At 40.0% G+C, this 27,500-nt stretch overlaps 1 protein-coding gene across 3 annotated transcripts in view; it reads right to left on the reverse strand.

Annotated features, from left to right (window-relative positions):
- Window positions 1–27,500, reverse strand: part of PAG1 (phosphoprotein membrane anchor with glycosphingolipid microdomains 1) — a 136,221-nt gene that overhangs the window by 29,232 nt on the left and 79,489 nt on the right. For all 3 annotated transcript variants that reach the window (XM_058444620.1, XM_032759914.2, XM_058444621.1), the window contains exon 3: window positions 25,275–25,368. The gene's annotated coding sequence lies outside the window, so the exon portion shown is untranslated. The remainder of the gene's footprint in view (window positions 1–25,274; window positions 25,369–27,500) is intronic.

A 27,500-nucleotide genomic window follows, 5' to 3' on the forward strand; every position in this document is an offset into this window, starting at 1 on the left:
CTCTTTCACTTCTACCATGTTGCACTAGAAACAACATTTAATCACAATAATTGCTGCTTGATTCTGTTTAGCCTGGCGGCAGAGGCTCCATGGCATTGATGCAGCTGCAGTGCCCTTGGACTGATGTTGTTTCAAGCTGAGAACCGTCCCCAATGTGTCTGTTGGATTCCAAAGACAGGCTTTGCATGTTCACATGGTGGAAAGGACTCCCTCCCACGCGTGCACTTGACCACAGCCAGGGCCAGCCGGCCTCTGAGGATGGGCTGGAACCCAGGGACCAGGAAGGTGCTGTATGGAACCTACCTCCCCCACTTTCTGAATGGAAGAAAACTGCTTTCACTTTACAGTTAAAGTGAAAGCTTAAAACAGAAAATATTCATGCAAGAGGTGACACATGAATTCAAAATCACACAGGGCATAAATGACTGGCAACAGACCAAGTCACCTGGTGAGGAAAAGAGGAGAAGGAGAAGGATGAGAGGGCTGAGACCAGGACACAGGGGTCTTGTGCATCTGAGAGAGACAGGACATGGGGGAATAGACTTAGGGGGCTTTCCAGGTAATTGTTTTCTGCTTCACCTCTTTGCCTGTGGCTGGCCTTAATTCAGGCGGAATTCTGTGAGAATAACATATATATGTATGTATGTATGTTTACATTTATATACTCCAATACATCGATCTCCCTCTCCTCTGTTGTCCAATTTAGGGAAGATAAAATTAAGTCAACAGAGGTGGGGGAAATCAGTACAACAGAATAGTAACACTCGTGCAGGTCTTGTTCTTTCAGTCTGACATGGCTGAATGTGGAACTCAGTGATAAGAATCAGTCACGCAATTTGCAAGAGGTTCTTGTTCATTTCAAAGGCTGCTAATACCTTGGAGAGCCAAAAAGACTTTGGACCCGATACAAAAGGCAATATGGAGAAAACTGGAGGGTCTCTAGTAGAGACACAGCAATGGGACAGAACATTTCTGAGCAAGTGCGTGTTCTGTCAACTGAAGTGATAAGTGTGATTGTGGCCCTATGGAATACCCAGCCTCCATCTGTATCAGAGCGCGTGTCCTGCAGGTCCGTTCAGCACACCTGCCTCTCCATCTGTCAGCCTCATAGGCTTCACTTGCCATCCTTCCCAGGCAAAGATGCCCTCCAGAATCCCTCACTCCCTGATGTTCTCCCAGTCCTGCCTTGTAACACATGGGGCAATTTGTTAAAGGGCTGAGGCCCAGATATAATAGTTGGAGAGGGGCCCAAGAATCTATATTTTAATTATTAAATTTTAATTTTAATTATTTCTTGAGACGGAGTCTTGCTCTGTCGCCCAGGCTGGAGTGCAGTGGCGCGATCTCGACTCACAGCAACCTCTGCCACCCAGGTTCAAGTAATTCTCCCACCTCAGCCTCCCAAGTAGCTGGGACTACAGGCATGTGCCACCATGCCTGGCTAATTTTTGTATCTTTAGTACAGATGGGGTTTCATCATGTTGGCCAGGCTGGTCTCAAACTCCTGACCTCAAGTGATCTGCCTGCCTCAGCCTCCCAAAGTGCTGGGATCACAGGCATGAGCCACCACGCCTGGCCAAGAATCTATATTTTTATCTTGCATCCTAAGTGATTCCAAAGTAGGTAATTCACTAGAAACCCTTTGAAGGACACAGGTCTTGTGCTTGTGAGTCTTGCACTGCCCAATCTTGAATCTGTTCTCTACCCCTTCTCTCCCTGTGTGGGCACTGAAGTGCCACCTCTTCCTGGTCCCTTTCCATCTCACTGGTTCTGTAGACAAGCCTCACTGTGTTCCTGTTTCATAGTGTGAAAGTAAAAATCTAATCTCATAGCGGGTCCCCATGGGCAGAGGCAGTGAAACTCCAGAAGTCCACAGGGAGAACTCAGAAAACTGACCCTCTTTAGAAAGCCATGGAGCCGATGTGATTACAAGACCTCATGCACCGAAAAGAATGCAATTCTGAACATCTTCATAGCTAATGAAAATCACATTGTCTTCCTCGAGATTTTCTATTTTTTTTTTTCTATTTGGAAATCATGAATAAAATGGAAGTTATGGGTTAAGGCTGTGTTTATGAAAAGTCTTGGAGTATAATATGAAGAGTTTTATATTTTGAATGTCATAGAGGTTTTCAAGTTGAAGGATCATATGTGGAACTCACATTGTATGCCACAGTATTAAGAACTTTTTTGGAGAGGCCTTAGAATATCGATTCATTAAGCTAACATTTTAAAGAGAGCCTTTCCCTGTGCTGAGTTCAAAGTCCTTTGTATGTAAGGCAGTCAACATGGTCACTCTACCCCCAATTTCCATTTTCTTTGGAAAGTAGAGACCAAGGAAACTCTTGGGGTTGTACAATGAGAGCAAATATCACGGTATGGCTCTGACGGCCCTGCCCCCTCACTTCTCTATGCTATGTTTTCACTCTTTTTCTGGAAAGGGTATTTTAAAGGCATTCAACAGAGATGCAGAGAGAGAGAGAGTAGCCTATGATCAAGCGGCAAGGTTTGCAGGTAAGGATAGGTGTATATGAGAGATGTGTTGTGGGAAGTGCGGGAAAAAGGTGCCAACAACATCTTCTAGAAATGTGGAAGTTACTTGATTTTAAGTTAATTTATCATAAAAGAAACCCAGATCTTCATGGAGTACAAGGTTCTATTAAGAACTTAAAAAATAGGCCAGGTGTGGTGGCTCACGCCTATAATCCCAGCACTTTGGGAGGCTGAGGTGCATGGATTACCTGAGGTCACGGGTTCGAGACCAGCCTGGCCAACATGGTGAAACCCTGTCTCTACTAAAAATACAAAAAAAAAAAAAAAAATAGTAGCCGGGTGTGGTGGCGGGCGCCTGTAATCCCAGCTACTCAGGAGGCTGAGGCAGGAGAATTGCTTGAAGCCAGGAGGTGGAGGTTGCAGTGAGTTGAGATCATGCCACTGCACTCCAGCCTGGGTGACAGAGCAAGACTCTGTCTCAAAAAAAAAAAAAAAAAAAAAGAACTTAAAAAATAAAACATGGGAGCTTGAAGAACCACACATGGAGTCAGGAATGTGAGTCCACACTTCTCCGCCACTGAGGCTTTGAGGAGGTCTGGTTGTGCTAAGAGCACAGACTATATTTCTGTGAGTGGCACCTCCTAGAGGCATGAGGTTTGCACTAAATAGCCGTGGCAGTGGCCCTGCCAATGCTTACTATGGGAAATACAACAGTGGAATCTGGTCCAGGGAGAATCACTGTGTGCTTATTTCTCATGCATCTATTACAGGAAAACTTCAAGAAACATTTATTTACAAAATGGGACAAGAAGATGTGTTTTTAGGACAAAAAGAAAACTCATCTAGGAAAATCAAGGTAGCCACTGACATCTAGTAATTGCTATTGGGAAAAGAAGTTAGTATGTATCATTTTGTCCATCAGATTAAATAATAATAAGCTATGTGGCTTCATTCTAGTTCTTTTTGTAAGCAATTATTTCTAACAGTTACGTGATTTCTAGACACAAATTGTAAAACAATATGCTATTATCCCATAAACAAGAATAATTCAGTCTTTTTCACATCACATAGTTTAGACCTTTCTCCAAACTCTTCAAAATTCTACTTCATTATACTTAATAAATTGCCATGTTACAGTGTTTCAGGAATAAACAAACTTTAGGGGCAACTGGCCCACTAGCAGTCACTGGTAACACTCTGCTTCCCTTTACGAAGAACATAATTAAGAACAATGTAAGGTGTTCTGCAGTAGCCATTTATCTGTCATACGTCTTTGATTCTGTAGCCAGGATCCATCTAAGACACCAAGGTGTATGACTGCAGTATAGTTCTCAAACTATTAATACTCTCCCGAAGTATAATACTACATATAATATATATAATACTACATATTATATACTAATATATATATAATATAGTAGTATATATCATACTACTAGTGTAAGAATTTAAAAGGGTAAGGTGAACCTGACAGATCAAATTCCAATCTCACGTTTCCTAATAGAGTGGTGTTCTGCCCCGCTTCCTCTCATCTGTGACTTCGTATGGCTTTCAGATGAACTGAAGGACATGCTCTGCCATAGCTCAATGGAATACCAACATCGTCCAGGACTGCAGCTGGCACAGTCCTACTGATGTGAGCTCAGGACTCTATGAGGTAGCAGCTGAACCTACTGATGAAGTAATTTCATAAAAGTAGCTTTTATAAAATATTAATATAAGAAATTATCTTGATTTATCTGAATTTCTCATAAAACTATTAAATGACATTGTTCTACTGTGTGGTACACAAAGCTTTATGTGTCTGTGTGATAAACTCCTAGAGATTTTAGTTCTTAGAAGAAGGTTTTCTGTCCTGGTGAAGTAGTTTGCCTTTTTGTATAAAAGATAAACTACACATACAAAAATCATATTTCCTTTCTTCTTTTCCCCTCACATGGCTGGCTGGATGCTCAAAGCTGTAATTATCTTTAATTATAGCAATTATCTTCGTCTAGCTCTTTCTTTCCTCTGCCTACACCAATGCCAATTACAAGTTTTTTATTTCATATGTTTTAAAAAAACTTTGTGTCTTTATTATAACAACTTCAATATTTTTAGAAGCAGATATTAATTTCTGAATAATGGATACATGAAACTTGAAGTTTAATTACCATGGACTATTCCTTTACAGATTTTAAAAGTTCTCAATCTCCAGATTATGCTTTAGAAGGAAAACACATTTTCAAAAGAGCAAAGAATAAAAGGAAAAAGGAAAGAAGAAAGGAAAAGACTTTCCCATCAAACTAACCTTATGGACCATAAGTTCTGATCTCTAAAAAAATAATGAAGTATTACCCAGATGATAAGATATGAGATATAGAGACTAAGATGGTGAAAATCAAACCAACGGTATCCTAAATAGGTCCAATGGCGACCTATTAAATTAGACCAGTGGTTTTTAACCCTGGCTATCCATTGCAAACTTTTTTTTTTAAGACAAGGTCTCTGTCACCCTTGCTGGAGTACAGTGGTGTGATCATAGCTCACTGTAACCTTGAACTCCTGGGCTCAAGAGATCCTCCCACCTAGGCCTCTTAAGTAACTAGGACTACAGGCATGTACCACCACATCTGGTTAATTTTTATTTATGTATTGTTGAGATGGAATTTAGCTACGTTGCCCAGGCTGGGCTTGAACTCCTGGCCTCACGTGATCCTCCTACCTTGGCCTCCGAAAGTGCTGGGATCACAGGCGTGAGCCACCGTGCCCAGCCCAAACTTTTTACAATACACTAATGCCCAGGTCTAACTCTCAAAGTTGGCTTAATAGATCAGGGATGGGGCCTGGATATTGATATTTGTGAAGGTGTCCCCAGGGCATCTGAATATATGTTTGGGGCTGAGAATCACTGAGCTAGACTATTCATTCATATTTCTAAACTCTTAACTAGCAGATGCTATTTCATCTTATTTCTCTTGTAGTATTGGAACCTGTCATAATCAGGATGTGGCAATATAAAACAGATACAGCTCATTGTTCCTCTTCCCACATAACGAGTCTATGCTGTGATTCACATAAACCAAAGTTTCTCACATGTATATCCTTAAAGCCCAGGCCAAAACAGATCATGTTTTGAATCTATTCCAGAGGGTGGTATCTGAGCTCACACAACATAAAGATTCAGATTTAGAAGATATGGATTTTGAGCCACATTTTTTTTTGCTTGTTTGTTACATTATCTCTATGTAGTTTTCTCTGCATCCCTCAAAAGTTATATGGCTATTGTAATTTATTACAGAAATTAAAATAGCATTATTTTTAAGTATTTTCAAATATAAAAATTTCGACAAGAAATATATAAAATATCTTGGCCTGTTACTTGTTTGAGGGTAACATACCACTGTTTTTAAGCGTATGTCAAAGCTGATCTAAAATACATTTCTCTATCCTCTTGCAAAAGATCCATAATTCTTAGAGAGAAAGAATGTACAATAAATCAATATATTATTATGACAATAACTTTTCTTTAAGATTTAGGCTATTTTAGCTTTTGTATTGACCTTCATTGTTTAAATGGACACAGTACACTTTGTTCAGCTCAGTTTGACCAACATTCATTGAAGGGTTCTTATGGGGCAGGTGGACCCGACCATTCCATCCTCAGCTGGTTCCTTGGTTTCCTTGACCATGACTTCTCATGTGCTTTTTCTTTCTAGCCCTTGACCATATCAAGCTTCCCCTCACCTGGAGCTTTTATACTAGCTGTTTGTTTTCTGGAATGAACATCCTTCAGGTCATCATACAGCTAGTTCCTCCTTATTTTTTCAGTCTTGGTTGAAGATCGTGTTCTCAGAAAAGCATTCTATGACCAACCATTCTGAAACTCTCCCATCCACTCCACTACACTCAGCTTTTATCTCATTACCCTGCTGTCTTTTCCTGTTATCCTTATCTGAAAGCATATTATTTATTGGCCTTTGTGTTTATTGTTGTATGCACAACCTCTAGAATAGAACCTTCATGAGCACAAACTCCATGTTTGTCTTTGCAGCTATAGCTAAGGCACTGATATGGTTTGGCTGTGTCCCCACCCAAATGTCATCTTGAATTGTAGCTCCCATTATTGCCACATGTTATGAGAGAGACCTGGCGGGAGATAACTGAATCATGGGACTGGTTTCCCCCATACTGTTCTCATGGTAGTGAGTAAGTCTCACAAGATCTGATGGTTTTATAAGGGGAACTCCTTTTTTTGGTTCTCATTTTCTCTTGTCTGCCACCATGTAAGACATACCTTTCACCTTCCTCCATGATCGAGAGGACTCTCCAGCCACATGGAACTGTGAGTCCATTAAACTTTTTTTTTTTTATAAGTGACCAGTCTCAGGTATGTCTTTATCAGCAGCATGAAAACGGACTAATACATGCACTTACAGCAGAGCAGGTGCTTAGTAAATATTGATGGAGTGAATAAATGCATATCTTTGCAGTCTTACTAAGAATAGTACCAAACATAATCCTGTATTCTTTAAGGTTGTAACTACTGATGGTTAATAGATAATGAATGTGTACAGTTGCAATTTTATTTTAAGCTATAGTCCCTCGTGCAATATGCACATGTTGGGATTTTAATTAGATTCACAGTGCCAGCTACTTTTGCAGAGAAGGCGTTTTGCAGCCTGTGCCTTGCTGACCTCTGGCTGGCTCTAAGCTTCTGGTAGAGAGGGCTTCTCCATTTGCACATTTTGCAATCTTAGTTGTTCCTTTCAATTTCCAGCAGAAGGCAGCTAGACATTAATGTCCGAAACTGTACTTCCAATCATCTGTTGAGGTTTCTGTAGATCACTTTATCGGGAGTAACACCATGTTTATTTGGCATAGGGTCCTCAGTCTGCCATGGTAAAGTTTTGGGTCTCTTGCGATTGTTCATTTCCATACATGTCAGCTTGAGATAGGAGGTATATTGCAGAAAGCATCCATTTAATGTTAGTGGACTCATTACAGCCTGGGATCTTTTGTTAGTAATCTTATCCTTCCATTATTACCACATGATACTGAGAGTACTGGCCAAGAAGTCAGCTGCAATATCTTCAGGACAAATCCTACTGACATATGGAATGACAGTTGGGCACTATCACTATTTTGAGGCACTTCTGTTTGGTCTAGACTAGCACTTTAAGCCATATTGATAACACCCTCTGCCAGCCTTCCAAACATGTGCCTATGTTTGCATGTCAGCTCCATTCAGTATCTTCAGTACTTCAGATTGCCATTCAGCATAGAAAAGTATATTTGAAACCCCTACCAAAATCAGCTACATTTGTATCTTGTGCAACACGCATGGTTCAGTGCCCTTGCCCAGAGTAGGCACCCAATAAATATTAACTCCTTTTGCTGCTTCCCTGGTTGGTTTAACAAAATCTTATTTTATTCAAAAACATACTTAAAGAAGAATCTGCATCTTCCTGCATTCAAAGCAGCTGATTCTTCTATTACGATTTATAACTTATAATTGAATTTAACACAACTGTAACTAAAATAAATAATCAGATACCAGCTGTCCATTTGAATATATTATGTATACATTGAGTTTTTAAAATAAGCAGGTTCTTCTGAATCCAGTGATGAATTTTAATGTCAGGAAAAGAGGCACAACCAGACATTGTGTTGTGTGATGCAACAGGAAACCCTGGGCGCTAGCTAGAAAGTCTAACGATAATGCAAACTTGCATTGATCAAGCCTCTAAGTCTACATACCAGAACTTAAAATTTTTTTTTTCACTTCTATCACTTAAATCATCAAATAGTGAGCAAGAATTTTGCCTACCCATGTCAGTCAACTCACATCCACAAGACAGAAGTTTGTGTATAAGTTTCTGTGAGAAAATATCAGACCAAATTTCAGACATTGTATAACTATCCAGAATCATTATCATCCATATGCCAACTTAAAAGGCAGAGGTATGGGTCAAAGGATGATGACAAATTATGGTAACCACACATTTGAGAGAACACCCCAGGAGACTGGCTCCTCTGCCTAGCTGTGAAATATCATAGTTGTTTAAGGTGTGGTCTTGGGTTCTTTTCCTGATTTTGCTGCATATTATCTTCCTGGACACGTCATCCAAAACCATGCCTTCATTTCCCATCAGGTTGCCATGATCCCAGATCTGTATCTCTGGCCCAAGGCTCTTTTCTGAGCTGCCATCCCATATCCAGCTGCACCTGGGCTTCTCTGCCTGGGTGTCCTCCAGGCCCTCTGCCTCAGTGTGCGCAAGGCTAGACTCTCCATTGTCCCCTGCCCATGGGGTCATCCTCCAGGGCCCCTCTCTCTGGAAATGGTGCCACCTTCAGCTAGTTGGCCAAGGTCAAATCCCAGGTCCTCCCTGTTTACCACCCTCTCTGTTTCCTCCCATATCCAATTCAACATCAAGTTCCCCCTGCCCTTTGTTTTTGAGACAGAGTCTTGCTTTGTCACCCAGGCTGGAGTGCAGTGGCATGATCTCGGCTCACTGCAGGCTCTGCCTTCCAGGCTCAAGCGATTCTCCTGCCTCAGCCTCTGGAGTAGCTGGGATTACAGGTGTCCGTCACCACGCCTGGCTAATTTTTGTATTTTTTGTAGAGATAGGGTTTCACCATGTTGGCCAGGCTGGTCTTGAACTCCTGACCTCAAGTGATTCGCCCATCTCAGCCTCCCAAAGTTCTGAGATTACAGGTGTGAGCCACTGCACCTGGCCTCAAGACATATGCTTAATATAAAATGTTCAATATAATATAAATTCTCTACAGTGCCAGTATTAAAAACCATAGAATGTTCAGGGATCTCTGAAATCTAGTTCCACATATTTGCATTGACATTTTATTTACTAAAAAATCACTGCAGTAATTTAAAATATTTGTAGGGTTTGCCAGGGTAAAATTCTCAGATTTTGGGCTTACAACTTTGTACATAACTTCTAGTTTGGCAAACAAACGTAAAAAATATGGAATCCCCCTAAAAGATATTATGTGTAAGTAGAGTCATCAAATTTAGAATATCAAGCCCCAGATGGCTTATCAGTAGCAACAAAAACTGCTTTCCTTGCCAACGCAAATTTTATAAACTGGAAATCATTCTCAGGCATGCAAAGACAGACATATCAGGTCTACGAATACTTATTACTATGCACTTAGCACTATGTTAGGTACTTCATTACATGGCCCATAAAACATTACTTTAAAAACAAACTGAGAGTTCAAAACAAACTATTTACTCTTTGTAGCAAAGGCACTGAAGCCTTTCCAGAAAGTGGCCCATACTCCAGTGCTGTAGAGCAAGATGGGCACTAGCAGGCTTTGAAAGCCAAAGCAAGACCATCAGCAAACTTGTGTTGGGCTGTCTTGAAAATGTTAATTAATTTATATTCGTTTTTCTTTTCTGATGACATAAATCATTGGGGATTCAATATTTCTGTTGTTGTTAACAGCAAATGACTCTAAATGTGATGGAATGGCCACCTAAACATGTCTTTGTATGACCATTATTAAGGAAATAAGGAAGGAGGCTTGTAGCTTCAGAAGCTTCCCCTGTCACTGAGAGAGGAAGAAAGTGAGAGACATGAGGATCAGAGCCACAGTTCTTAATCACTCCACCACTAAGACTTTCTAAAATTGTAAGAGGAACAAGCAGTATAGTGGACATTCAGTGTTTGGGAATGAGGTGCAATCGGGCAGATGGAGGGCCCTTTGTGGGTTTTGGAGCTTCTGGAGGTGGTGGGTTGCGTAAAGCAGGCTGAAGTCAGAAGGCAGAGCCCAAGAACCATCTGATCTCTATCATTTAAGGACTTAGAAGTTCCATAATTATAAAAAAGCTGGCACCACCCTCAATGCACATTTGCCATATTTCTACACTACACATTCTTGAATACCCTTTGATGTTCTATTTATTTCAAAGAGGATAGGTATTTTTTGATCCAGTTCACATCACTGATAAGAGGTATTTTAGCTGCCAGATAAATAAATCTCCATTGAATGCAATTTATGGGATCCAAAAGCAATGTATGGATCAATCTAGAACTATATGAGGCTTAACTGGTTTTATGAAAATACTTGTAACAGTAAAAGAAATCAATAACAATTTATTAAGGTTTTTGTTCCTTGTATAGGTTTTGAAATGAGTTCTTACCCATTATAAAAGGCCTTAAATATTTTGGGAACTGAAATACTGTACTTGACTGTCTCTGGTTCTTTTCCTGAGTTGACCCTTTATGTTGAGTAAGCATATATTTTACACAGTGCAGCTGCCAGGCTCTGTCAGGCCAAGACACACATGCACTCAGAGGCAGTGAGCTTTACCCACTTACATTATGTTTCTGCAACAGGGAAAGAATGTATGATGTTTAACCTTTGTAAGAAGCACTTGGAGGTTCATCTGATATTCTATAAAAGTAAGCAATTAAAGAATTTGGTTTAAAATCTGATTTCTAATTTTTATAGGAAAAAGTTAATACTTCCCATGTATTGAACATCTATGATTAGCCTGGTACTTTTTAGGTTGGAGCCTCACCTAGAAAAATCAAGTTATATTTAACTTTTTCTTCATAGGATTGTTGTGAGCTATAGGTAGGTATAGAAGATGGTCACAAGTCTTCCCCTCCCTGTATCCTCACTTCTTGCAACGTGACTTTGTAGCTCCTTCCAGCAAGAAATGCTGTCTATTTCTCTACTCTTTATGGTGGGCTGATTTGTGACTCCCTTTAGCTCATGGAGCTCAGTGGAAGCAATGGTGTGTCAATGCTGAACCCAGCCCACATGCTTTGAATGATTCTACTCTCACTCTGGAATTCTGCTGATCCTCTATGTGAATAAGCCCACACTAGCCTGCTGGACGATGAGAGAATGTGGTCACCCAGTTGTCCTTATTGTTCCCCCAGTAGCCAGCCAATCCTCAGAAGCAGAGACATCTAGCTGACTGCAAGCTGACCAAAGACACAGGCATGAGCCCAACTGAGACCAGAAGAACCTCCAACCTAACATGGCCCAAACTATAAAACTGTAGAATGAGGAGCTGAGTAAATGGCTGTTGTTTTTAAGCTGTTAAGTCATGGAGTGGTTTGTTATGCAGCAAATGCCTATAGGAGGTATTATTGTCCTCATTGTACTAAAGAGGCACAGTAATTTGTTCAAGGCCAACTAGCTGGTAAATGGTAAGGCTATCAGGTTATTATACCTGCTTTAAGGGCCTACACTCTTAGTCACTTCACTGCCCTTTGATGTAAATGAGAAAGCACATGCTGAGTGCCTTCCACATGCTCAGTTGTCGGCTAGACATATTTTCTATGTTTAGGGAACTTACTACCCCCATTTTGTTTTTCACTAATGAAAGTACAATTTGACGGTTCTCCTTATGCTATTGCCTCCACCTGAAATATATTTTCTACTTATTTTCTACCCTTGAAACCTGCTCAAATGTTACCATTTCTCAGAACACCCTCTAATGTCCCAAGATAGAACTGAAGTTTTCTACCTGTGGTTGACAGCAAAAAATAACCATAATTGCTCACTCTTTCCTTTCTCCTTGCCCTTTAAAATGTGACTTTTTAGTACCTTCCATCAAGAAATGAAATCTCTTTCCCCACTCCTGTATCTACACTGAGCTTGTGACTTGCTTTGGCCAGGAAATGTGGCAGAAGTGATGGTGTGCCCATTCTCACACCAGGCCTAAGGTGCCTTGGATAATTAGGCATTCTGTAGGAAACCCTAACTCCATATTCCAACAAATCTGGGTTGACCCTGCTGATGGCTGAGAGGCCAAAGGACCAGAGCTTGGTCAGCCAGCTTGCCTCAGCTAAAGCTCCCAGAAAAGTGAGAGAGCCCCACCAAGATCAGCAAAGCCGAACCACAGCTGACCGTTGTTGCATGAGTGAACCTAGCCAAGACTAGAGGATTGCCCAGCTGAGCCCAGCCTAAACTATCAATCACAGAATCAAGAGCTAAATACATGTTCATCTAAAGCCACTAAGGTTGTTATGAAGCAACAGATAATGAATACAGATCCTTTGTATTCTTTGGGCATGTTTAAACTTATTTTTGGAATAGCATATGTATTCAACAAAGGTCACCAGATGAATAAAGAAATGACTAAATATTTATGCAATTACACTGAGATAAGATTTCTCTAACAAAACAGAACTCTGACTTTTTATTTCGAAGTGAATAATTCTATCTTTCCTGGCTGTGAGACACAGTGATGTTTATAGCATAGGACCTGATACTTAGCAGATGTGCTCAATAAATGTTAACTCCCACTGATCTTGTAGGTGAAATAAGATGCCAAACAAAAGTCAAAGCAAACACCATCCGTTGACACAAGCAGGATGTTACTTCCTAAATCCTTTCAAAACCAGGACAAACTCTCCTGGTATTTGTAGGATGGAGACTTAGGGCAAGCAACACGTGCTTTCTGCCCCTCTCCAGATATTGGTAAGTTTCTTTCTCTTTGAAAATAACCTTCTTTAAAGAACTTCACAGCTACTCAAGCTACCCAATTACAAAGAGCAGGAGCATTCTGCTACAGAAAGACCTCCCCAGGAGGCTTTCCTTGCTTGTTCTCAAGGCCAGTATTTCTCAACTTTGGCTGCGTATTCGAAGGACCTTGGGAGCTTTAAAAAAATGCCTCCAGAGATAGACTTAATTAGTTTGAGGGTACACCTGCACATGGGAATTTAAACAGCCCCTTGGGTAATTTTACTGAGTAGCCAAAGTGGAGAGCCACTACTCAACCTTTTCCTAGAGTGCCTCTACCAGTCAAATAATTATGATCAGATTTAACTTTAAATGCAGTCCTAGATAAACCTTTTTTATATGTCTATAATCAAAACCCAGCACTGAAATACTACAGCTGGAAAATAATTTCTTACAATGGACAATGACTGGCTCAATAGAAATTAAGAAACAATGATCAGATAAGTAACTTCCTGATAATTCACTCAACAAGCATAATATGAACATTTGGCAAGGTCTTAACTGTCTTAAAGGCCTTAACATAATTAGGTGTTCAAAACTTTATTGGCCTAAATTAAATACCACATAACATTATTGACTATACTGAATAACAAATTCAAGCTAAATTGCATTTAAGTGTACAATCTTAAAGTATATTAGCCTAAAATCTTTCTTTCTCAAAGTGTACATTATCATTTGGATAGTAATACTTTATCACAAATTAAGGTACAATTTAATATTCTAATATGATTTTGAGCTCGGATTCAACATGGGTATTTCAAAAAAACTGGTCTTGCTTTCCTAGTACATAAGTGACTCACATGGCAATATGGTTTGGCTGTGTCCCCACCTAAATCTCATCTTGAATGAGATTTAAAGCTCCCATGATTCCCATGTGTTGTGGGAGGGACCCAATGGGAGGTGATTGAATCATAGGGGCAGGTCTTTCCCATGCTATTCCCATGATGGTGAATGGGTCTCATGAGATCTGATGTTTTTATAAATGGGAGGTCCCCTGGCACATGCTCTCTTGCCTGCTGCCATGTAAGACATGCCTTTGCTTCTTCTTTGCCTTACACCATGACTGTGAGGCCTCCCAAGCCATGAGTAACCGTGATTCCATTAAACCTCTTTCCTTTATAAATTACACAGTCTGGTGTATGTCTTTATTAGCAGTGTGAGAACAGACTAATACAGTAAATTGGGACCAGGAGTGGGGTGCTGCTATAAAGATACCTGAAAATGTGGAAGTGACTTTGGAACTGGGTAACAGGCAGAGGTTGGAATAGTTTGGAGGGCTCAGAAGAAAACAAGAAAACGTGGCAAAATTTGGAACTTCCTAGACACTTATTGAATAGCTTTGATCAAAATGCTGATAGTGATATGGACAATAAAGTCCCTGCTGAGGTGGTCTCAGATGGAAATGGCAAACTTGTTGGGAACTGGAGTAAAGATCACTCTTGCTATGCAAAGAGACTGGCAGCATTGTGCCCTTGCCCTAGAGGTCTGTGGAACTTTGAACTTGAGACATATGATTTAGGATATCTGGTTGAAGAAATTTCTAAGCAGCAAAGCATTCAAGAGGAAGCAGAGAATAAAAGTTTGGAAAATTTGCAGCCTGATGATGCAATTAAAAAGAAAAATCCATTTTCTGGGAGAAATTCAAGCCAGCTGCAGAAATGTGCCTAAGTAATGAGGAACCAAATGTTAATCACCAAGACAATGGGGAAAATGTCTCCAGGGCATGTCAGAGACCTTCACAGCAGCCCCTCCCATCACAGGCCTGGAGGCCTAGAAGGAAAAATGGTTTAATGGTCTAGGGCCCCCCTGTTCTGTGCAGCCTCGGGACATGGTGCCCTGCATCCCAGCTGCTTCAGTTCCAGCCATGGCTAAAAGGGGCCAACATACAGCTCAGGCCATTGCTTCAGAGGGTGCAAGCCCCAAGCATTGGTGGCTTACACTTGGTGTTGGGCCTATGGGTGCACAAAAGTCAAGAATTGAAGTTTGGGAATCTCCACCTAGATTTCAGAGGATGTATGGAAATGCCTGGGTGTCTAGGCAGAAGTTTGCTGCAGGGGTGGGAAGCTGATGGAGAACCTCTGCTAGAGCAGTGTTGAAAGAAAATATGGAGTTGGAGCCTCTACACAGAGTTCCCACTGGGGCACTGCCTAGTACAGCCATGAGAAGAGGGCCACTGTCCTCCAGACCCTGGAATGGTAGATCCACTGACAGCTTGCCCTGTGCACCTGAAAAAGTCACAGACACTCAACACCAGCCTGTGAAAGCAGCCAGGAGTGGGGCTGTACCCTGAAAAGCCATAGGGGTGGAGCCACCCAAGGCCATGGGAGCCCACCTCTTACATCAGCATGCCCTGGATGTGAGACATGGAGTCAAAGGTCATTTTAAGGTTTAATGACTGCCCTATTGAATTTTGGACTTGCATGGGCCCTGTAACCCCTTTTGTTTTGGCCAATTTCTCCCATCTGGAATGGATGTATTTACCCAATGCCTATACCCCCATTATATCTGGGAAATAACTAACTTGCTTTTGATTTTACAGGCTCATAGATGGAAGGGATTTGCCTTGTCTCAGATGAGACTTAGGACTGTGGACTTTTGAGGTGATGCTGAAATGAGTTAAGACTTTGGAGGATTGTTAGGGAGGCATGATTGGTTTTGAAATGTGAGGACATGAGATTTGGGAGGGGCCGGGGGTAGAATGATATGGTTTGGCAGTGTCCCCACCCAAATCTCATCTTAAATTGTAGCTCCCATGATTCCTACATGTTGTGGGAGGGACCTGGTGGGAGGAGATTGAATCATGGGGGTGGGTCTTTCCCATGTTGTTCTCATAATGGTGAATGGGTCTCATGAGATCTGATGGTTTTATAAATAGGAGTTCCCCTGCACAAGCTCTCTCTTGCCTGCTGCCATGTAAGACGTGCCTTTGCTTCTTCTTTGCCTTCTACCATGATTGTGAGGCCTCCCCAGCCATGTGGAACTGTGATTCCATTAAACCTCTTTCCTTTATAAATTACTCAGTCTTGTGTATGTCTTTATTAGCAGCATGAGAACAGACTAATACACGTGGCAATAGGGTTCCTTTTTGTGATTATTTAATTCTTTTTTGGTAGAGTTCAAAAGTGCTGGAAAATGATGGGTAATCTTATGTTTTAAGCTATATATTGCATATATAATGCATGCAAATTGCTTTAATGCCAAAATTTCATCCTTAATAAACTCTATGCTGTAATCACAAATGGACCTCCAACACACATTCAGAGTCAGAATTCTCCAAGCCACAGGTTCTGAAAAATCTGGTTCGACCCTCTGACTTCACAGATATGAAAAATGACATCCAGAAAGGTTAAATAAGTCGAACAATGCCCACAACACCAAATGGCTGGGAATGGAGCCCAGGTCATCTGAGCCCACTAGGGGCATCTGGAAGATAACAGCGGAAGTGTGTTCAAGCCCTACAGAAACAGGTGGCAGGGCTGGATTTGGTCCCCAGCTTTTGCCGAATACTTGGATTTTGCCAGCCTCTGTTATAGATGGCTATGTTCAGTAGAAGACATTGACAACAGGAGATATCATTATCACTTTGTATACTTCAATTCTTTTTATCACAAAACAGGCTGAAGTCAACTATGGTTATTTAATACATCAGTTATAAATGCATTTGCTGTATTTTTTCTAGTCTATTGTTAACATCTTACGTCAGCATGGTACATGTGTTACAATTAATGGACCAATATTGGTACATTATTATTATTATTTGGATTTCCTTAGTTTGCACCCTATGTCCTTTTATTTTTGGTTCCAGGATCCCATCTAGGATGCTGCATTACATTTAGTGTGCTCATTTTTCATTACTTCAAGTGTGTGTGTGTGTGTGTGTGTGTGTGTGTGTGTGTGATAGAGACAGAAAGAGGGAGAATATGAGTATTTCTCTTCTATGTAGCAAATTAAGGGCAAAATCCTACAAATTACAATTCTCACATTCTCTAATGTGAAAGAAAAGGGCAGATGTTAACGAAGTAATCTGTGGTTTCAATTATGAGGAAAACATTGTGGATTAAAGGAAGGTTAAGTTAAAAAGAATTTGACATTTAGAAGGACCTGGAAACAGAGTTTCTGATTCCAGCATGGATTAACAAAATCTAAAAAGCAAGGAATGTAGCAGAGTAGTGTGAGAATTTAAAGTAATAAAAGTCAGTTCACATAGAAGCATAGTAACGCAGAAGAAAGAAAAAACATTGTACAATTTGTCACCATTTACTTTAGAGGAGTCTGCATTTTTAAAATCCACAGAAATGCAGTGATAGTTTCCTTGCCAGTATTTGTGTAAAACATTTTCCAAACAAGACTGATTCATCTTACTCTGAAATGAATTGTTAGATCACAACAGTGAATGTTAAGGCATTTGCCTCCCTTATAGAAATGCCAAACATTTTACTATGCCTGATGCTGTACTATAAATAGGGAAATTCAAATGCTAAAAATGTTCTCTAAGTTACCAAACATAGTTCTTTACCATGTACTTCCTGGTACAAATGACTTGTTCTTCCAAAGTCTGAAAATGAAAGCTAACTGCAAGTCAGAAAAATGTTGCAACTTACTTCAATTAATTAAATGTAAAAGTTATTTCATTTCTGTATATTTCTTTTTCCTTAGATCATATTTATTGAAAGGCTCCTTTAGACATTTACCAAAGTTTTATTAAATCATAGTTAGTCTGATAAGAGTTGGGTTTTAAAATTAACAATTGGAACAGCCAAGCAACGGCAATATTACTGGAAAATAACGATGCTTATCTAAGTCATTCTGAATTGTTAGCCACATTTGGATGTAATAGTAGATGTAAAATTTACGTACTATATTTTTTCTAAATAATATATGGGCACAATAGTGTTCATAAATCAATATATTAAGGGTAAAAGGTATTTCAGTTCACGATAATGCCCATTTATTATTGGGAAAATTATACTAATTTATAATTGGCATTTCAAAATAGTATCAATATCTATGTATATCTTCAATAAAAAGAGAACATAAACAACAGTATAGGGATTTGTATAACATATTTAAGGTTAGTATTCATTTGAAGAGGTGATCCCTGATTTTCACTGAGAGCTGGGACAGGAAATTATAGGAGATTTTTCTATGATGTGGACAGGGCAAAGCACAGCAAGAACTGCTTTATAACGTTTCCTTCAAATCAGCTGACTATCCCATTGGCCTTTAATCTCCCTTCTGCAACTGATCAGACCTCATATTATCCAATTACCAGTAATCTACTCAAGAACAGCAAGGTTCTCTTTAAATTGAATACAAATAATTATTTTAATATCTTTTCTTGGCTTCTTTAAAGATTTCATGTTTTTTGACTTGCATAAATTTTTGCAAACCTCCATGGAAGATATTTTAATTATTTTAAAATTTTATGGCACATAAGAAGTGACAAGTAAAATTACTTGATTTTAATTATTATTAAGGGTTACATTAACAAGTTCATTTAAATACAAATTTTACTAATTCTAGTTTGACTTTTTTCTTATTTAACATCGATGTGCTACTTAGTCTAAATTCATCATGTAATGAAATGCATGACTTGTAGACAAATTTCTGAAATGACAAATGGGCATATACTTGGTTTTGGGACCAATTATATAAATTTCAAGCTACAATTAATATGTCATGATAGATAAAGAGATAAAAGTTTTCATTCATGAATATCTGGTAATCTTGCATTTTGGACAAAAATAATCAACCTACAATAATTTTTGTGTTTAATTATAAAATAATGAGACAAGATAAAAAAGCTTTAGGCTGCTGTTTGTATGCATTTCTCTGCAGTATATATATATATTAGTGTTTCATTTGACTCTGTTGTCAGCTTATCAGGAACAATGTAAGGAGAGAGAGGGAGAGAAGAGAGAGAGAGAAAAAGGGAGAGAGAGGGAAAGACAGAGGGTATGAGTGATATTTATTTCTAATAAATAAAAGCCAAATTATATATGATTATCATTACTTTTTCTTTTATCAACATTGAATTTTATACCATATAAACGTCCTAATAGACTAATATAAAACTCTACAAATACATTAAGATATTTAAGATTAAAAGAATAATGCAATAAACACAAATGTTTAGGAAATAAGCACCCAGTTTAGGAAATAAAACATTATCTACACCATGAAAAGTCTGTTAAGAATTTTGACCAGATGACTGCAGATGATAATCGTCACAACATCAGTTGCTTCTTCTGCTTACAGTCTGTAATCAGTTATCCATTCTATGTATAAAGTAACAGTAAATGACTAATTATAAAAACTAATTAAAGCCCCCATGGGGGCTTGCAGTGTTTATGTGAGTCATAAGCATGTTCACTCATCTGACTGGCACTAATAGCTTCATATACGTTAGGAGGTCCTGAAGCAGTATTATTTCCTAAAACGTATTTAAGTAATCATTTTATTTATTAATAATTACTTAAAAAATAGAACCTAGGTTTGAACCTTTACCACCCTGAACAGCATAAAATCCCTGGGACAGCTTTGCATTGCAGTGATTTTGTGAAAAGGCTGTTGGGAAACCCCGATCCAGGCTTGGCCAATGCTAAGTTAGAGATGCAGGAAGGAGAAGGGTGCACCCAGAACTGATGTGAGGATGCACAAAGGAGGCCATCTGAAGAGCGGCTGATACCCCTGGGCTCCTGGCACACGGCCCCTCCAGGATCTAGAGAATACTCTGGAGTCCAGAGTCAAGACCCAAACACCTCCACATATATGCAAGTTGGGCTGGGCTACAACATGTAATGGTTCCGTAAATGAGGATGATGTATATTAAATGTATGTATCCACAGGACCTATGAAGTGTATCTACTAAGGTTCCAAATCTTGGTGCCGTCCTGCTACAGAGCTGAAATTTCTACCTAAAAGACTAAAGGGCCATACCACAGAGTTAAAAGCCATGGGAAAAATTTGTTCAAACTGGGAACAGTTGTTTCTTTTAGGAAAATGTTTGTTTTTAGCTTAGGAGTCTGTTAATTACAAAATTATGGTCATAGTTCCCTTTTCAAACTGTTCCTTAGAAAGCGTAGAACCAAATTTGGTTCTATCATATTAACCATGAAGGATTTCACAGAATGTATTTTGCATAATAACTTCCCTCCTTCTTCCATCTTTTCTACCTTATATACTCTGTGCCTCATTTTACCCTCGCCAATTTTTCATTTGATGTGTTGTGTATTGTATCTTATTCTTAAAACTCTTCTGGAACAAAACAGTCACCAGCTTATAAGGATGAAAAAAGCTTTAGGGATAATTCTGTTCTATCCTCCATATTTTACAAATGAGAAATTTCAGGCTCTAAGGTCCCAATAGCTATCAGTTTAAAAAGGGACTGGAATTTAGAGATCCCAAATGTAGCTTATTGATTTTCCCTCAATATCTGTTTGCCTCCTGTGACAGTGGATATTTTTTTACCTCTCCTTACAACACTGCCCAAGTAATGTTGATAGACATTTGCACCTACCTGAGAAAATAGAAAATTTAGGAAATTCTGCATTCTACATGTTGCTTTGGAGAGTCACAAGAACATTCTGAGAAATCCTGAAATAAGTAAATCAATTTAATTTTGCTGAACCTATGTCTCCCAAACATATCCAACCATGAATAAACCTTTTTTTCTTTTCTGTTTTGGGGGCACCCAAATGAGAGAGAGCTGCACCCATCAAACTCCTCAGTTTCCACTTTGGGAAGTTCTGGGTTAAGAAAAGGCCTCCAGGAGCAACTGTCTAAATCCCCATGGCAGCAGGGAAGGAGGAATGGTCAAATGTCCATCCTGGAGAGCGGCTGCTCTCCACACTGGCAGGTCGTGCTACACTGCCGTGCCCAGGGCCACGGTATGTCAAAGAGCCCGGGACCCACCAGTGAAGAAGCTGTAAAGGAGGGGCAGGGCAATACCCTGGTCCTTTCTCCGCATGCTGCTTGGGTGTTCCTCTGCAGGCACGCCACAGGATGCAGTTCACCCTGACAGCCACGGGAGGAGGTGCCTGGAATCCTGTTTACCGTGTAACATTAGTCCGCACCCACTTTGAATTCTAGAAGGACAGGGATGACAAATTCTTCCTCCACTGCAGCAAATGCCATCAGTCAATGGCGATAGAGTTCCAAAAATGACAACTTAACATGGTGAGTGTACCTCTGTGGGGGGCAGCGTGTGTATTCACAGACCCCAAAGGGGCCTGACAGTTAAGTAAGCTCTGCTATGGTCCAGGAATACGTGTGTTGAGATGCATGGAGCCCTAATGCCTAGACCCTGGAGTAGATGCCAATGCTGTCTCTACCCTTCCTTGGCAAGTCACTTACCCTCTCTGGGCTTTAGTTTCCTCTCTGGTAAAACAGGAATGTTAATAATAGTAATAGGGTGATCGGGCAGATTAAAGTTTAATACTTGCAAAGTGCTTAGACCAGTGCTTGCCTCACTGTAGGTACAACGTAAGTGTTTGTTAAATAAAATAGTATCATTCACCTATAAACCTAGCTACTCAGGAGGCTGAGGCATGAGAACCGCTTGAACCTGGGAAGCAGAGGTTTCAGTGAGCCCAGATAGCACTGTTGTACTTAGCCTGGGCAACAGAGCAAGGCCCTGTCTCAGAAAAACAAAACAAAAAAAACCCCAAAATAAAACAGTGTCATTAAGTGTTTACTCCAATTTCCCTCGACTGATAAACATTTTCTTTCATACTAGATGGTGACATATAGCATTGGTGAAACAAGGCCCTTGCATGCCTTGCTTTAGGTCATCCTCCCCTGAGCCATGATGATGACACACATGAGGCCCATGCCCACACTGACTTAGCTGCCTGCAGGCTCTCCCAGCTTTCTGGCGAACTGTGGTCACAGGGTATGGAGACCCAGCTGTCACTGGTGTGTGCTAAAGATCAGGTCTCAGTGGTTACCGGAAATTCCACAGGAAAGGAACAAGCAGGCAGGATAGAAGGCATGGCTGCTGAGTCACAGATGGGCCAGCAATTACCCTGCACACGAAGGTGTCTTCCAGGGACCTGCCAGTTTTGCTGCTGCAGGCAGCGCCTCCGAGGAGCCCCTGGAGGGAGCAAGAGAACCTGGCCCTGCCTCGACCTCACGTCCCTCAGTAATCCTTAACTCAGCTGTGAAAAACAATAAAACAAAAACTGCTTGAAAAACAGACTAAAAAAATGTACCAAATAGAAAGAATAAAGGGAGTTTATTCAAGCCTTGGTGATTTTTTCTTGCTATCTTTGTGATGTACTTGAAAATATCATCATATAAATATATTTCTATACTTTTTTTTTTTGAGACAGGGTCTTGCTCTGTCACTCAGACTGGAGTGCAGTGGTATGATCTCAGCTCACTGCAGCCTCTGCCTCCCAGGATCAAGAGATCCTCCCACTTCAGCCTCCCAGGTAGCTGGGACTACAGGCGTGCACCACCATGCTTGGTTAATTTCTGTGGAGACAGGGTTTTGCCATGTTGCCCAGGCTGGTCTCGAACTCCTGGACTCAAGCAATCTGCCCACCTCGGCCTCCCAAAATGCTGGAAATTTAGGCATGAGCCACCACAGCTGGCCAATTTCTATACATTTTTAAAAAGACAAACAAATGCATCATCAAAAAGATTGTCTAACAAATACATTTTAAAAGACTGAGAAACTTAAAAACAACAAAGCAGATAATATGTGTGAATCATGTCACAAGTGGAGTAAAGGACCTGCTTTTGTTACATAAGATTAACCCTTACGCAGGCTACATAAAAAGGGATTTGCAATAATCCAATGCTCTACTGTATACTGACACTACCACAGATAGAATTTTAAAAGTCCCATAATTTATATTATGTAGTTTTTATAAAAATATCCAGGGAGCTGTTCTTAAGAATATAGGCCAAGAGGCCGGGTGTGGTGGCTCATGCCTGTAATCCCAGCACTTTGGGAGGCCAAGGCAGGCGGATCACGAAGTCAGGAGATCGAGACCATCCGGGCTAACACAGTGAAACCCTGTCTCTATTAAAAATACAAAAAATTAGCTGGGCATGGTGGCGGGCACCTGTAGTCCCAGCTACCTGAGAGGCTGAGGCAGGAGAATGGCGTGAACATGGGAGGCAGAGCTCGCAGTGAGCTGAGATCGTGCCATTGCACTCCAGCCTGGGAGACAAAGCGAGACTCCGTCTCAAAAAAAAAAAAAAAAAAGAATATAGGCCAAGATTGGGCAGCCATGATAAATTTCTCTTTAAGCCTAAAGACGAGGGTCCCCCACAGCTGCTGTTGGGGCTGCTTGGTGTGGGGCAGTCTCTCCCACTCTCTAGCTCACATACTGTTTGTGAACACAGCAGCCTGGCACACATGCACACACATGAGGTCCCTAGACACCTGGGGCTATCAGGGCCTATCATATTGTACAGTCTGTGTGCTCAGGGAGAGGTGGGAACACATAGCCTCAAGAAGCAGAAATGCCAGGCCTCAGTCATGGCCAGCTCAGTTTCCAGTTCAGGGTTTGCATGCTGCTTTGAGCCTTTGCTTTTATAGTTGTTGCCTTTAAAGTTCTGAACATTTGGGGCATGGCTCCCTCTCACTAGCAGTGCACCTCTTACCTCAATGCACATCTTTAAATGTGTCTTTTTGCTCTTATCTTTGGCAGCATACACTTGCTTCTGTGAACCACCAGATGATGTACACAGGCTAATTTTCATTTGTACCAACGTGAATGCTGACATACAAAGGGCAATATCAAAGCAGGTCTAGTGTGTTCATCAAGTATTTCTAAACTTCCATGATTTTAATTCTTGTTACTACAGTACTTGGATAGGCATACTGCATCTTAAAGACTTTTTTCATGTAACACAGGCATAATGCAATGTGAAGAAAATTATCACTGAAAGGAAAACTGTTTCCCCAAATTATGACTTACGTCTACAGTAATGAGAAGCTATTAAAATAGATTTTTGCAAAATCTCTAAGCTGATCTGCTGCTTAGAATTTTGAGATTTCCCACTGCTCTGCTATTTTCCCATTCTGTACGCACAGCACAGATTCCTGCCAAGCCTATTACAGTGAACAAACAATGTCCTCTCTGTCAGAACAGAGAATGAATAGTATCACAAAATTCTCCTCTAATGTACAGCCTACATTTCCCTCACCCCAAGCCTTTCAGAAGAGAATAACCAGGATGAGGACCGAGGAGGAAAACAGGACTCTCCCCTGGCCATTCCGAAACTGCCTTCTAGAACACTAAGGGCTAGGTAGCATCAACCATATCATATTAACTTCTAAACAGAGAAAGTTCACAAGTTTATTTTCTTTTAAGGGGGATCATATGTTTTTGCATTTCTGTGTGTGTGGGTACACAAATGTCTTTATAAGGAAGGAGGTGTTTCATCAGATAAAATAAGACAGCTTTTAGCTACAGACTGAGCAGTGACAGGGGAACTTCATAGAAATGACACAGCAATTTGTGCTAAAATATTGGCAGCTAATTCATGAATGCCAAAGCTGACTATGAATTCAGCTGCTTCTGTTAAGCCTTTATTCCCACTAAGCTCATGATTCACAAAGAAAGCGCCTAGAGTTACTCCTCTGAAACATATAGTATCGTGCTGACAGATCCTTCTTTGGTCTCTCTCTCTCTCTCTCACACACACACACACAAACACACACACACACATACCCCTCCCCACAAGAGGCATTAAAGATATGATTTCCAAAATAAGAACTTCATGAAGCATTTCTCACAAACCAATGAAAGGCTTACTAAAGGCTTACTTAGCAGGTATTTTCATAGAAGAACATGGAATTCCTTAAAATCTTTCATACTTGTCTCAGTTGGTGTAAAATATTATGATTCAGGCTTTCCCCTCTTGTGACATGAATACAGCATATATTTTATTTTAACCTCTAAAGGAAACTACTCATTTTTTTCCTCATAAAGGATGAAATGTTATTTTCATAATTGAACCCCGCTGGCTTTTGTGTTCACGAGTATCTGTAACACGAAGAAAAAAGGCCAGCCTCTTCTTTCCTCCTCATTTCCCACACATTTTTCGTACAGCTCAGTGAGCTCCCAGATTCTGATGGCATTCTCCTGGTAACACATTTAGAAGAGACTGCAGGATACTCCAACAGCACTGCTTTCTTCTCTCTCTCTCCCTCTCTCTCTTTCTCTCATATCACTCTAGGTCTGTATGAGACTAAACAATTAAACCTTTGTGCTGTACCACTGCCATGTGAAAATTCTAATGATGTGTCCCTTTATTGGTACAATAGTAGTATTTACCTTGGAGGAAAATGTTTGTCCAGAAGAGTATTCCAAGTTCTGGCAATGTATTCCCTTTGAAATGTTGTGGTGAGAGTCTTCTCTTCTTTCTGGTCTATAGCCAAAGAGAAGGAAAGTTAGAAAAAAAGGCAGATGGATATACACTGTGAAAGATACTTGTTCAGTTCACTGTAAAAATGCTAGTGTACTTACGCCAAACACTGAGATTTATATTCTTATATTCCTTCCTGAACAAAGCAAACTGAAATGCAGAGGCACAACTATAGACAGTAATAATTAAATAAAAAAAGTCAATAAACAAAAGTTCATATCTCCCCATCCACAGAAAAATTTTTAATAAAAAAAGCCAAGTAAGTGTCTAATCAAATACAATTCAACTTACTTGCTCTTTCCATATTTTTCCTAGCTTATGCCAAGTAAATTTCTGTGTTACTACAGTGATACTAAAATTCAAATAACTGTCTTCTGAATTTGAAATAAAACAAGTGATTTGTTTGAAAAGAGTATTTATGCTTTTTGGTAAGGTAAGCTGTGATTCAGTTCTGAAAATTTCTTATTAGAAGGAGACTTTGGTGCAGCGTGAACAGTGTGACCTGGACGACATGCAGATCTAGCCCCGAGTTGTCCTTTCACGCGTTCTGCTGTGGAAATGGGGAAGATGTTCAGAAAAGAGAGGCTACATGGGCAACTTTCCTTGCTTTCCCTCCTGATTCACCAGTTCCCCAATCCTACCTGTTGTTCTGCTGTTTTTGGTGCCTAGCCCTTCCTCCAGCCCCCCTTCCTCTCTAGTTCTCTTCCCATCCTCAAATAAGTCTCTCCCATATTGAACACTTACTTTACATAAGACACTATGACAAGTGCAGTATGAAAGGGAGGAGGGGAGAGGGACGGAATGAATGAACGAACGAATGAACGGATGAACGGATGAAAGAATGGCTGTTTATGCTCTAAGGAGAATATCTTGGCTATTGACTAAGATTCAGAACCTCTCAATCATTTTAACCAACTAAGGCATAATTCCCGATTTCTGACATAACAAATGGAGTGGAACACGAGCCTTCTAGATTTGCATCTACTGATGCTCTTTTGTTAGAACCACAAATTATCATCTTAGACTGTGTGTTGCTTTCTCTGATAGCAGAGTCAGCAGAATATTTATATTATTTTGAGGTATATCTATTGTTTCCCTGACAGTCAGAAAGTGAGAAACTGCTGCCTTTTGTTTGCCACTGCATTTAGCTACATTATTATTTTCTTTTAATAAGTTTAAAAAGATCAGAACAAGACAGACAATCACGGGCTGTCTTCTTCTAAGCCGACTCCAGGTCTTTCTGCTGTCAGTCTCATAACTAGGAGACAGAGCTTCACTGGGTGCAGGGCTTGATACACAACTGAGTTCCCAAGCCATCGTTCCACTCTTTTATTAGACTTCAAGTCAAGCCTCCTTCTGAACCCCTGCCATGCAGATATATTTAGATGTGGATTCCAACCATAAACCTCTCCACTTTTCCTTGTCATCATGGTCAATCCAGGGAATTCTCCTGAATTAGCCAGAAATATGAGCAAGATTTAATTATCTAAATCAAATTGCTGCAGTTAAAAGGTAAAATTTAAATTAACAATTTTTTTAAATGTCAAATTCTATTAATGTGTATTAAAAATAATGTTTGGATGTGCTTTCTCTATTACCAGATATGAGTAAGATCCTGATTTGAAAATTGGAGACAAGATTTGACAGTTAATTTAATAATATAAAAATGGTGCACAGTTCTAATTTTTAAAATATACGTTTTGTGACTTAAAAATATTCCAACGAAACAAGGTCACCAAGACACTGTGGTGCAGTCATAAGGATAGACATACAGATCAATACTTTAGCATCCAGGAATAAACCCATATATTTATATTCCTTCAATTATATGGCCAGTTGAGTTTTTGGCAAGGGTGCCAAGACTATTCAATGGGGAAAGAACAGGCTTTTTCAACAAATAGTTCTTGATCCTTAACTCAGACCACAGAAAAAGTTAATGCAAAATGGATCAAATACCTAAATGTAAAAGTGTAAGCTACAAAACCGTTAGAAAAAAAACCAAAGGGCTAAATCTTCATGAGCTCAGATTTGGTAGAGGCAGGTGACCCCAAAAGCACAAGCCAACTAGAGAAAAAACAGATAAACTGGACTGCATTAAAATAAAAATATTTGTAATTTAAAGGACAATATTTAGA

This window comes from Hylobates moloch, unplaced genomic scaffold (assembly GCF_009828535.3).
Source record: "Hylobates moloch isolate HMO894 unplaced genomic scaffold, HMol_V3 SCAFFOLD_9, whole genome shotgun sequence".
Classification (NCBI taxonomy): Eukaryota; Metazoa; Chordata; class Mammalia; order Primates; family Hylobatidae; genus Hylobates; species Hylobates moloch.